At 43.9% G+C, this 14,020-nt stretch overlaps 1 protein-coding gene across 3 annotated transcripts in view; it reads right to left on the bottom strand.

Moving 5' to 3' along the window:
* The window catches only part of Wdr72 (WD repeat domain 72), a 172,301-nt gene extending 165,051 nt beyond the window's left edge, over window positions 1-7,250 (bottom strand). For 2 of the 3 annotated variants that reach the window (XM_029543846.1, XM_029543845.1), the window contains exon 1: window positions 6,887-7,225. The gene's annotated coding sequence lies outside the window, so the exon portion shown is untranslated. Of the gene's footprint in view, window positions 1-6,886 lie in introns of all 3 variants that reach the window. The other variant, XM_021207686.1, reaches the window with a different exon arrangement.
* Between the last annotated feature and the right edge of the window lie 6,770 nt (window positions 7,251-14,020).

Genomic DNA, 14,020 nt, shown 5'->3' with positions numbered 1-14,020 from the left:
GTGTGTGTGTGTGTGTGTGTGTGTGTGTGTGTGTACATACATGTACAGTCTGAGGACAATTTGTGAGAGTTGGCTCTTTCCTTCCACCAAGCCGGTCCGGGGAACTGAACTTAAGCTCTCCGTCTTGGCAACAAGCACCTTTACCTTTTTGGGATTTCTGTCATAAATCAGACAGCTCATTTCCTTTTTGTAGTCCTCTTGACATGGAATCTCCTTGGCCTTGAATCCTCTCGTCTCCTTCTTTGAGAACACATCCAAACTTCTGGCTTTTCCTCCCCTTCTCGGTCATAAGGAAATCTTACAGACCCTACTTAACACACACTTAACTAAATGCCAGCTACTGCCTCAACACAGCTCTGGGCATTTACCACCTTCCCTATTTCATCTGCATACCTGTCATTTAGTGATTGCCTGCGGGAAAGAGGCTTGGCAAAGCTGGATTCCGTGGTGAGATATAATTACATCCCATGTCTGTCTGACCTCAAAGCCCATCCCACATCTCAAGGAGACTGAGAGTGAGCGTCAGAATAGCATCATCTTTTGTTTCAAGTCCACATGAGCAAACCTTTACCCTTAAGAAAAGAAAACAACACGAATACAACTTGAGCTCAGGCACAGGGTGACCGAGGTTCAAGCTACTCTCTTGAGTCTGAGGGTGAATCTGCTAAGAGATTTTTTTTTTTTTTTTTTTTTTTGCAATTGTTTATACACACAGAGTCAAGGTGTGGACGGTGGGTCTTTCAAAGTACCGGGACTAAACAAAAACAGGAGAAAACCTGTTGAAGTGACTAGGCATCTACGATCTCCAGCTCTGAGATGATGTCCACACATGCATGCTTTCCGGTTAGGAGTCCCCAGACTGACTGACCCATCCCCAGCACTGTGTTGCTTTCTAACCTTTCCCAGCCCTCTTATCACAAAGCAGTCCCTGGTTAGCAGGATCCCTGTGCTCTGCTCTGCTAGGTTCCTACTGACCAACGAAGTCACTCTAGCACCAGCCACAAATTCTGTCCCTGGGGCATAAATAAATGCTCAACTCCTACAGTTCATGGGCCAATGAGGGCCTAAGAGGCCTTGAATCGATTCAACCTATTTTAACTAGCAAGAAACTACCTGGTAATACCTTGTTTGTATTTCTTGGAGGAGGGACACCAGAAACCCTTATTTCATTCCCCACAATAATCGGAGGGCACGCAGCGAGGGCAGCGCCATCTCCCAGCTGCTGATTACATCAAAGGCTTGAAGCACAAATTCAATTTTATGATGTTAATCTCAGCCTGCCACTCAGAAATTTTCTCTGAGGGACGTGATTTTTTTCCTCTGGATTTCATTTTAAGAATGATTTTTTTTTCATCCTCAATCAATAAAGATATGTTTTCATCAAAAGACTCTATCTTGGCAGAATTCAATTGGCTACCTCAATCCCTTTTGGTGACACGGTATTAATTAAAATAGTTTATGTTGCACCTCAGCTGGCAAAAGAGGCTGTGAAAACCAGCAGCTACTCAGAACACATGTTCTATACACGGCAACACGGAGGCCAGAGAATAATTTGCTCCTTCTCCACGTGACAGGCATTAGCAAGTCAAGGGTCATTCTGACTTGCTTTCTTTCACTGGAAAGAATAAAAAATAAAATAAATTTTAAAAAAGGCTGAAACTCTCCCTGTCAAGAGTTTTTAATCAGTAGAAAATGGAAGTGTAGGGAAATGGAATTCTCCAAATCCTGCCCTGGGTGCAGAGGCAATTGATTGCTTGTCCTGTGGTCCCACGAGGGTATGGCAAGGCTGCTTAGAATCACTCTGTGTTTCTCTCAAGCTAAAAAAGTAAATGGAAAGATGAGAAGAACACGGCAATTAGAACGTCCCTTTCTGAAGTAATGATTATAATGGGATATACCACGTTTCTTAAAAAGCAGGTATGGCCGGGCGTGGTGGCGCACGCCTTTAATCCCAGCACTCGGGAGGCAGAGGCAGGTGAATTTCTGAGTTCGAGGCCAGCCTGGTCTACAAAGTGAGTTCCAGGACAGCCAGAGCTATACAGAGGAACCCTGTCTCGAAAAATCACACACACAAAAAAAAAAAAAAAAAAAAAGCAGGTATGGAGAATTATTCAAGGTTTCTCTCATCTGAAAGAGGAGAAAACTACAAAGTGTATCACAAAAAGTATTTGGATTCTATAGTCATGCATAAGGTGGGAGTTGATTGGCCCCACCCATATGAAGTACCTGACTGCTGTGGTCTCCCGCTGGGAAGAAGCGCCCCACTCCCCTGAGATGCCTACAGACCATGGAACCTGTGTACCCTGAGGGATAAAGATGGCAGCCTGGTTTCCAAAAGATACACGGGATGTTGGACACAGGGTGAATTTGCCCGGCCTAGATGGGAAGTGAGGAGGATTCACAGGGAATGGGGGGCAAGTCAAATCCTGAAATAATGAGATAGGAATTTATATCCAGAGTTCAGAGAAAATATGGAACAATCTAATAAAATAGTTGATAACTAAACTAGCCCCACCTTCCTAGTCCTGAACTCATTCACTTGTAACTCTTGACGCCTAAGGACCTTCATCTGCAAGTGCTTAGAAAAAAACTGTTTTGGGTGATGCTTTTTGTTTTTGTTTTTTTTTTTTTTTGGTATTAAAAATAGAAAAAAGAATCAAATTAAGGGAAACCCTGTCCAGTCAGACTAGATAATTAGTGAGTTCTAGTCTCATTGAAAAACCCTGCCTCAAAATGTAAGACAGGGGAAAAAAGATAAAAAAAATACACGTGATGTTGATTCCTGGTCTCCACACACACGTGTACACGCATGTATGCACACCGTATGATGCATATATAACACAGAGTCCCAGATGTGCTAGAAAAGAGGAGGGGGAGAAAGAGGAGGAGGGGGAGGAAGAGGAGAAGCTGGAGACATGGCTCAATTAATAAAGTGTTTATTTACCAAGCAAGCCCAGAGAACTGAGTTTGGTTTCCAGAACCCACTTTTTGAAAGCTGGGCATGGTAGCATGCTGATGGAGAGACAGAGACAGGCCGACTCCTGAGGCTCTCTGGCCAGCCCAGCCTAGTCTTAGCAAGCTCCAGGTTCAGTGAGAGAGAAAAGTGAAAGGCAATCAGGAAAGACAGCTAGCTGATGTTGATGTCTCGCCTCCACACTGGCACCTGTATACACAGGAACACACACACACACACACACACACACACACACACACACACACACACTTGCAAGTGCACCACTTGCACAAAATGATGATTTCTATGAGATCAGCATCACCTTCGAGTTCTGTTCAAATGGAGACTCTTGGGATTTCCGACTGGATGGGACCTCTCACGATGAGTCCAGGAATCAGAATATAGACGAGGATTCCGGGGACGTTTATACTTAAGCTAAGCAGCTTGACTGAACCTCAGCTTGATGCTGTCTGGACCTTATGTATATCATCATCACAATGAACAAATGTTCAAGTTAATTGACTAAGTCAAAGAAAACAAACAAAGGGAATAAATCCTCCCTCCCCAAAAAAATAATTCTCACTTAATTTCTTTTGCCAGATAACCACACTTTGATATGAATGGAGGCCTGGTCTGCTCTGGGCTTTCAGTAACCAACAGGGAGAGTCTGGACCCTGTAGAACATTTTTTCTCTACAATGAACAGAATCTAAAGTAATTAAATTCCTTTTTCTGTTTAGTGGTGATACCTACACAGCAGGTAGAATTTTTCCACATGTTGCAGGGCATTGTAACAAAATTCTTTGAATTCATGAAGTCATAAGAGGCAGAAAGGGGCGATGCTAAGTGTTCATTTATTCAGCCAACTTGCACAACGTTTGGGAGAGAGGGAACTCACTCATGCATACTCATCAGAACTGAAAAGGGAAAGACTTCTGTATTTAAAAAAAAAATGATGTTGAAAGCTAACAATACCAAAAAGAAACCAAGACGGTAAGATTCTATGAGTTTCTTTTCAAGATGTTCAGTTAGTGTTTTGTGCTCCAAAATAATAACTCCCCCAATACTTCTTCCATAAGATTTTTTTTTCTAACATTCACTCGAATAGCTCAGAAGGAAGTGATGAGTGGCATTTGGACTAGAGATATCATCAGGCTCGTGTAGGAATGCAGATTATTTTTCTTATAAGAGAACTCAGAGCAGGAGGACCTTCCTCTAATTTCAGACTAAGGGCAGCACAGGTTACAGTGTTTGGAGAACAAGGACAGTAGCAAGAGTAGGAAATATAATTTTAGGCTTTATTCCAAATTATACCAGATAGTATGTTCTTGGTCTGCTTTTAAAATATATTTTACATGTATGTATATGTGTTCGCATGTGTGCCATGTATGTGTGAATGCCCCTGAAGGCCTGAAGAGAGTGTGGTATCCCCTTGGTGCTGGTGTTATAGGCAGCAGTTATGAGCTGCCTGACTATGTGCTGGGAACTGAACTCTCATCCTCTGGAAGAGCAGTAAATGCTCTCCATCATAGAAGAAGAACACTGGAGAAATTATTCCCATTTGTTGAATGACTATTAAGTACAGGCCCTGTACTATTCATGTTACACATTCCTTCAATGCTGTGAACAACATCCTAGAGTATTAACAGCTCTAGACAGGAGGAAATGAAACATGGAGAGCAAAGTCATTTGTCTAAGGTCCTACCAGTCCTAAACCTCATGCCCTTAGTCAGCTGCCAAGGCATCCAGCATGCCAGAACATTTTCTGGAACCAAGAGGAAAGTCCACAGTCCAAATTCTGCAGAGCAGTGCTCCCCAGCACTAGATATAAGTATCAGCATGCTAAGACAAGTTCAGATATTCTTCCTGATAAGTCCACATCCTGAAAATTAAGAGAAAATACACACATTTGCACACGCATGCACACACACACACACACACACACACATTAAGGACTTTTGGAGACCACAAAATCAATATAGGAGGGGACTCAGTGGGACTTCAAGAATGAGCTGTAACTAGAATTCAGAACACAGTTCAATTCTTTCCACCAGGTTCTCACTGCAACCTCTGGCCTCTGATTCTGCATAGAAGAGAGCAGAGTCCAGATATCTTAAAAACAGGTTTGAAAAAAAAAAACTACATTAAAAAGTGATTCAGAGAAGTCACTTGAGTGACTCAGTCTACAGTGAGCTGGCAGAGCAGTTACAGAGGCTACCACTATGAGTGATTATAATAATAATAATAATTATTATTATTAAACAGAAATAATAAGCAAATTGTCAAGCTGTTGGGATATCTGAAAGCAGCAGCCTGAAAACCCTGGAATGTTCCACAACAATACTTTCAAGGTACCGCCAAATGTCTCAGGATTTAACCATACTCTTTCTCTGTGAGACTGAGAGAGTACGCACATGAGATTCCCAGATTTCTATGTCCCCTCTTTGTTAAAGGCAGTGGAAGTTCCTTTACATATGGTAAAGTCTGGCAACTCACATTATTTTGAAAAAGAAGTTCCAATTTACAAATATCTATGTCCTTAAAGAAGTAGTGAGATTGCACTCAGCACAGAAGATCGACTTCTGTGGTTCTGAAAATCAGTTCTCCTTTTAGAGTGTCACAGGAAGGACTACTTCCCTTCTATTTAGTGTATTCTTGAATATACTTTTGAGGGACTTAGTACTGAAGGAACTAAAGGAAATGAGGGAACAGGTGGTGGGAGAGAGAGAGGAGAGAGAGGAGAGAGAGAGAGAGAGAGAGAGAGAGAGAGAGAGAGAGAGGATGAAGAGGAGGGGGAGGGAGGAGGAAGAGGAGGAGAAGAGGAGGAGGAAGAGGAGGAGAAGGAAGAGAAGGAGGAAAAAGGAGGAAGAGAAGGAGGAAGAGGAGGAGGAGGAAGGACTCCAAGTATGCATAGCACTTGTTAGAAAAAGAGCTTACAGCTGGGCGTGGTGGCACACGCCTTTAATCCCAGCACTTGGGAGGCAGAGGCAGGCGGATTTCTGAGTTCGAGGCCAGCCTGATCTACAAAGTGAGTTCCAGGACAGCCAGAGCTACACAGAGAAACCCTGTCTCGAAAAACCAAAAAAAAAGAAAAAAAAAGAAAAAAAAAAAGAAAAAGCGCTTACTTTCCTCTTCCAGAATTCTTGAGATTCCTAGAAAGTAGGAGGAGGGGCTCACCGGCCCCCACCCCCTTGCAGTGGAGCTACCAACAGCTGAGGACTTCAAGTCCAGGAAGAGGTAGTTTTAGGGGGTGTGGCCCGGCTAGATGGACCATGCTTCAGTGGAGGGCTCTAACCCATGCTATATGGCAGCATAATCGGACTCTATGGATTATTTAAAAACAAAACAAAACAAAACAAAACAAAACCAACAAAAAACAACTTGATGTTGAGAAGGAAGAGTACCATGGTGAAGTGGATTTAGGTGGGATTTAGGGACAGGGTGGAAGTGAATATGAATGATCCAAATACATTGTATTCATATATAAAATTTTCAAAGAATTAATAAAAATATTGTATAGGGAAAATACAACTTAAAGGTGGGGCTGTGGGGGTGGGGGGAGAGTTGGGAAGACAGAGAAAGTGAAAACCCTCTATGTGCACAGGGGCAGAGGCAGACAGGAAAGCGAGATGACAGATTCTGAGTATGTGCATTGGCTGAAAAAAAATATTCTCCCAAATTGGCCTAGTGTTCAACAGCTGACCTTGAACTCCTTAGACAGACGACCTCCAGGAGGAAGAAGAAAGAGTTTAAGGCAGAGCTGGGCTCCGTGCAGACCATTGTTAACTGTACACAAACGGGCTGGAAGGAAAGATTCCTGCTGGACTGGAAACACTGCCCTAGAGGGAGTCTTGCTAGCAAGTCACCTTACTCAATTTTCTTAGAACAGGAATCCCCCTGCCCCTTCAGCCTCTCCCCCCCTGTCCAAACTTACAAGAGTCTGGTCTTGATTAAGCAGGTCTTCTTGGCTGTCTTGGCTACAGGTGGGAGCAGGGGCTTTCCTCAGCCCTGTGTTGGCAGCAGCCTTCAGCTGTCACAGCCAGTCAGAGCTCACCTCCACCGGGTCCTTCCTACTGCTGTTGTAAAGTTATAAAGTCCGAGAAACTCTCTCCACAGAGGAAAAAAAAAATCAGGTCTCCCAAAGCATCCAGGAACAGTTTCCCAGCAGAACCCAAAGTGGGGATACTACATGCAGCTGTCCGCAGCCCACTCCCACGGATGTTCAGATTCCCAGAGAGGGAGGAGCTGGGCGCCTTCCCGGAGCTGAACCAAACCCACAGGTGACAGGGCCAGGCACAGAGGCCTCAGGTCGGATCCGCCTCCACCGGCCTCTGTCTGCCCCGCCCAGGCCGGCGCTGACCCAGCTGGCTCCGGTCCCGCCTGCTTCCCACCGCCCTCCTGCAGTGGACTTGCCTGCCACTGACCAGGGCAGATCCTTCCAGGGACACTCAGCGGGAGCAAGGGCCCAGGTGACAGGGCACTAAGAACTTTGATGAGGGGTGGGAGATTCCCAAGAGCCTGGAGAGCTGGGCTGCACTGTTGAGACTGCTAAAGAGGGCTAAGAAAAAGCTCAGGCAGTAAAATGCTCACCTAACAAGTATGGGGTCCTGAAGCCAGTAAAAATGTCTGGCTTAGAAGCCTGTGCACCTAGAATACCAGTTCTGGGGAGAGGCAGTCAGGCCAATCCCGGAGGCCAGCAACCTGGCTAAAGAAAGCCCTGTGCTCCAGGCTGTGAGAGACCTTGTCTCAAAATACAAGGTGGGTGGCTCCTGAGGAACATCACCTTATTGTCTAGCTTACACACACACACACACACACACACACACACACACACACGGGGTGGGGCTGGGGGAGGGAGAAGAGGCAGGGGGAGTAAAATTCAGTCCCCTCTGAGCTTTGGCTATGAAGATGGTCAAGTACTTTAATTGACAGGGTGGATTGGAAAAATGGATTAGAAAAAGTGGGAAAATGGCCCTCTGCCATTCTTGGGTCACCCAGTTCTTTTACCCTTCAAACCGTGAGGTCTCTGGATCAGGAGAACCCCTGCAAATAGGTGGACGGAGATTTTAACCCCAAACACCCCTATAATGTCTGGCTTCTCGAGTGCTCAGGACATGCCCAGGCTGACTGAGTCCTAGGTTATAGATCCTCCTAGGAAAGTCCTCCCTGCTCCCATCTCTGCTCTTGCAATGTCTATGCCTTAGTGGTTGCCTATTCTGGTCCAGTCGGAACCTCACTTCCCTTCCCAGAGGATGCTGTCCCACTAGCCATCCACGGAATTCCTTCTCTTGCATTCTAACTGTAACCACAGCTTATTGCCACTTCCCTAACTTAGCCTCCTCTGCCAGACTGTGGCCCTAGACGGGACATGGAGCCCACAGTAGATACCTAAAACCCTGCTGGAGGAAGCCATGCATGTAGCTGGTCACTGGCAAGACCCCAGCCTCTTCTCTCCAAAGCCCCAGTGTCCTTCCTTCCATCATGAGTTCTGACCCCTATGTAGGCATCAAAGTTAGGAAGTCCACATGTGCCTGGTCTCTGAGACTCCCTTCAACGTCCTGGGCAGAGGCTTGAGTTTTCACAGGGGCCTGAGTGTGAGAACAACTCAGGACTTAGTTGCTTATTAAGAGATCAGCCATAGTAACCTGGGGCTTTATACACCAGCCTGCTGTTCTAGGTCTTACCCTATAAGGTCCAGTGCCAATCCATGATGCTTTCAAAACCAACAAGGAATAGGATCTGCGGAGAAGCTTTGGGATTGAAAAAAGTATTGCAAAAGTATAACATCATGGGAACTTGACCCCAGGATACATTTTTAAAATGTTGACAAATAGGGTCTCTCTCCATCATAGAAACACCGAGGGGCTATGCTGCCAAGAATAACTCCTTTACCCTTGGTCTATTGGAGAGACCCTATGGATCACACTTGGAAGAGTTCAGTACTTCTGCTAACCATGGGACTAGAGTTTGTGTTTTTCCAGAAAGATCAGATAAGCTTATTTGTGTTCCTGGCAGATCCATCAAGCCCAGCACTGCGGAAGGACCAGATGGAGCCGATGGAGCCGCCGAGGACAACCTTGCAGAAGCTCTTGCTGAGTGAGTCACACGAGGAAGAGGAGAGGTAACTACCAGTCACAAAACAGCACCCTCCTGACAGCCTACTGATGGACAGGAAGAAGCCCACGCTGACAACGCCAGTGGCAAGGTCATCCCCAGCCAACCACTCTGGTGACCTGGGGGAACCTCTCCTGTAAACCAGACACAGAGAATGTCTCCAGAAGGATGTGAAATGGAGCCCTACACCTTTTCCTGCTGGTAAGTGCTATCATAGCTGCTGATTCTTAGGAGTATGGCCCAGCCACTCTTGTGGGAACAGGACATTCCCTGCCCCTCAAAATGTCAAGGCTCAACCAAGTTGTGCACCAAGTTGCTCCTCTGGGAAGTCCTTAGCCTTGAAATAAAAACAGAAGGGGGACCGGTGGGAGATGCAGAAGTCAACCTTATGAAGGAGAGAGTGGGATGGAGAATGAGGCGGCACAGGCTCCTGGGACTCCTCAAAGAGTCCTGATCTGCCGTACATGGCACTAGATCTAAGATGGCTCCCAGGATGCCGGTGAGACAGCAAAAAATGAAACCAAAGTAGTGGCTGCTTCCTTCTCCCCGCCCCACACACAACCTCCATCTTCACTGAAGTCCTAACAGGTGATGCTCTAACCTCCTCCCGAGTTATGATGTGGTGAGATGGAATTGGCCAAGGATTTAGAAGCTTGGGATTGGCTCAAACACTGTATATAAGCTGATGCGATGCTCAGATCTGCACCCTGATGTTGCTCTTTGGAGTCTGATGGCCAGGGGCCCATCACGTGACTCTGTTGCATCTCCCCCCAATCCTCAATCCTATTACCACCATGGAGTTTATTGCTCTTTCCCTCTCCATTTGAAACAAGAGCTCCTTTAGTAGCCCAGTCTGGTCTCAAACTCAGGTCCCTCCAGTCTGGACCTTCAAACTGGAATAACAAGCCTGTATTGCCACCAAACCCAGCCTGTTTAGTGGTGTTTATGCTAGTATAGCTAGTGACATGGTTGGATTTATCTGAACCCTGTGACCCTGGAAGGCAGCAACAGAAAAGTGTAAAGAAACCTGTAAAACTGTGTTCTAGAGTTTGCAGGGGATCTTCTGGAAAGGCTTGAGGAGGTGTGGCTGATGCTGTTTTTGTTGGTTCGTGAGCAGGCTGGACAAAGGTTCTCCAAAGCATCATTTGTCCTACCCTAAATGGTTAACTGGATATTTGTACTGACTGATGAGTTTTGGAATACGACCCTACTTCTTTCATGTTATCGTGTTTTAATTAGACTTCTGTGTCCCTTCATGGCTCTTGGGCTCAGCCCAAACCATCACACAACCCTGCTTCCAGCCTCACTGGGAACTTCTCTTTTGCCTCTAGTTCCACTTTCCACACCCTACTCTCTAAAATTGCTTAAGCCTCTCTAAAAGAGACCTCTCCTCTTACATTTGAGAGGTTGGAAGATTAGGGTCAAAAGTTTCTCAGTACTTAGCAACCAACAGAACAAACTGCCTCATTTGATACACATGTAATTTATCTATGACTACCTCTACAGATAGTAGGCTCAAAGCAGTTTCCAGGCCTGATTGGTGGATGAAGAACCCCCCCACACACACACACACACACAGGGCTATTTTGTAAAAGCCCCTCCTATGAATAACAGTGTTTGCTCATGCCCTGGGCAGAATGTAAGTCTATGCTCATGACACAGTTACTACTGAGTGGCTCTAGTCATAGCATGCCCTCCTCCTCTCTCCTAATTTCTGGCTCCACATTCAAGACAATATAACTAAGGTACAGCTCTGTAAATTCTGAACCATGAACCATATGATAATATTATTTCTCTTTCATATGAGCATTTCAAGATTTCCCTTAATTTTCTTGAATACATTCACTTGGGTATACTTTTAATCTTAAGTACATTGTGCTACATTTATTTATTTTTAGTATTTATTTGTGTGTGTGCATGCACAGGAATCTGCATGTAGTGGTCAGAAAATAACTTTCAGGAGTCTGTTCTCCCCGTACACCTTATAGGTCCTAGAAACTGAAGTCAGGTTGTCAGGATTGGCAGCAAGCACCATTACCTGCTGAGCCATCTCACTGACCCTGGTTATCAATTGATTTTCTAAGAGTCAATGCACTAAAAGAAATATGCAGAATAAGAAGGAGAGAAAATGTATTCCAAAATATGCCAACCAGAAAGGTTACTTAGCCTATGGGTTATCTTTGTCATCTTTATCCTTTGTGGCTGCATAAAACTACTAAGCTGATAGACTATGGTATAACTGCTTTCTACTTGCTGGGCATCGGCTTTTCATTTTTAGATAAAATATGCTGTGTTAGATTTTTTCTTAGAGAAGATTTCAACAACAGAATCACTACATCAAGATGATCACCATTTGATGTGGCTTTGCCTCTCTATTGTCTCTTGGTGGGTTTGTGGAATAATTCTCTACTTCTCAGCCCTGGGATTAAAATATTTCATAATATATGATAAATGGCTATGAACTCTACTCAAAGGGAGTTTTCTCAGCTCCCCCAACTCCTTCCTCAATTATATTTTTTATTATTACTTGAAAATGTATTATTGTATGGGTATGGTTGTTTTGACTGCATGTATGTCTAGGCGCCACATGTATGTGATGCCTGTGAGGACCAGAAGAAGGCATCGGATCTCCTGGGACTGGAGTTACACACATATGTGAGCTGCTATGTGGGTGCTGGAAACTTAACCAAGATTCTTCAACAGAGTATCCAGTGTGGTGATCTACTGGGCCTTCGTCTCTAGCCCCAGTAATTTATTATTTTAAAGATGAAATTGAATGTCAGAGGCCTTTTATGCTACCTGTTTACCCTTTCAATATATCCAAGTTTGTGTCTCTTTTTATTTTGAGAGAGTGGCTCAAACACATAATACTTTCCCTGTCCTTCTTAAGATATCAGGATCCCATGTATGTGCCTGCAGGCACAGGTCTACAATGCAGTTATGTTCTTTAAAAAGTATCCTAAGTTGCAAAGATACCCCTTCCCTCCTATTTTATAAGTGGCGTTAGCAAGATCAGAACACTCTATTGAAGCTCTGAGAATTGGGATTGGGGGGGGGGGCAGGCTCAATTAAATGTATCTGGGAATATGGTAATTTTATTTCTCATGTATTACAATTTAACAGTGACTGGAAATATTGCCTGAGGAAATAATTCTGGCCAATTCTTGAAGAAAAAAAAAAAAACCAATATGATGGCTCAGTATGTTTCCAAAGATTACTTGACACTCCTTCAGAAAAGGCTGAACCCCTCCTTCCCTTTGAGTGTGGAATATATTCTTTTCCTTTTGTTTAAGATTATTTTTATTTTTATTTATGAGTATTTGTTGTGTATGTTTAGGTACCTGTGATCTGCTATGTAGGTGCTGGGAACTTAACTAAGATCCTCCAAAAGAGCATCCAGTGGACTGAACTGGACCACACAGATAGGATTCCTTCCAGATTTTAAATAACAGGCAGTTGTGAACCACTGTGTGGGTGCTGAGAATCAAACCTGATTCCTCTGGAAACAGACGATGCTCTTAACCACTGAGTCATCTCTTCCACCATCCTATAGTCATTTAATTCATTACCAGAAACAACTCTAGCAGGGAAATAAACCAACTCTAGTGTGTCTGCAGGCTGGAATGCTGCCCAGTAATAAAAAGGAACAAGTTACTGATACACACGGAAACTAGCCTGGACCTCATATGCCCTTTGTAAATGAAACTAACCAGACCTAAGAGGCTACATACTATCTGATTCCATTTCTATGTTACTCTGAGAAAATATGTCTACAGTGATACAAAACAAGTTAGTAGTTGGCACAAATATGGATTAACTGGAGTAGTAGGACTCTGTGGTACTTTTAATGTGTTTTTAGCTACATGGCTATCATCTGTCACTATTCTTCATAGAACTATGTTTCAAAAGAGACAGACTTCACTACATGTGCATTTTGAAGAGTGCCTAGAAACTGAAGAAACTTTCGTGTAACTGTGTACAACTAAACAAAGAGAATAGGATATGTTTATTCCCATGAAATATCAATTTACCAGAAGAATATCCAGCATACCAGTGCCTGTTGAGACCAGGGCTATTTTAAGGGATGCTATAGCAAGATGACAGGTGACAGACAGTAGAAAACACACCTGTTTTGTGCCACCTGTATAACATGTCTTTAGAACCATTTGCAATTCCTGTGTCTGGAGTTAAACCCCTTCCTTTTTAAAATGCTGAGAATACTTGGAATTCAAGAAAAGTCAGATAGATGACCTGTGAATTCTAGCTGGCCATAGGCTAAATAACTATAAATAAACTACGTAATCTTTGAACAGATGATCATTTTGCTAGAAAGGGAATCCTTTGTGAAGTGCAAGTCACATGCACACAGGAGATGTGAAAACGACTGACATAATTCTGTCCCTACAGAAGGGCAGAGAGGCATGGAGTTTTTCTGTCATCTCCTCTAACTCTGTCTCCATTCTTCCCTTCTCTCTGCCCCCCTCCCCCGGCTTAAAAAACTAGGAGTCAGTAGACACTGTAACAGTGGGATCTGGCTTCTGTAGAACTACATCCATGCCTGGAAGGAGGTGACCCTTCCAGGGGATATTCATGATCCTCCTGCCTCAGTCTTCTGAGTAGCTAGAATATTTGATGTTTTGATAAACACAGATTAAAAAAAAAATTTGGGAGGTATAAAACAATTTAACTCTTTGGGGGCCACACATGTGAGCCCATGTGAATATTTCTTAATTGACAGGGAGATTGAAGAACCTTGAACGGCCATCTAAAGAAGTTATAAGCCTGTGTAAGTCAGACTTTAAAAAAATGATGGTAGGTTCTTGACTGTAGAAGAGCTCTTGAACAGCAGCCCTATGATGTAATAATTTAGGTGAAAAATAATATTTAGACACACTACCTTTCTCATACTGGATTTCAAGATCAAAAGCATTTCTTCTTCATGTTGTAGAAAGAA

Source organism: Mus pahari, chromosome 10, assembly GCF_900095145.1.
Source record: "Mus pahari chromosome 10, PAHARI_EIJ_v1.1, whole genome shotgun sequence".
Lineage (NCBI taxonomy): Eukaryota > Metazoa > Chordata > Mammalia > Rodentia > Muridae > Mus > Mus pahari.
Note: the sequence above shows the minus strand (reverse complement) of the source record. Positions and strands in the feature narration are given on the sequence as shown.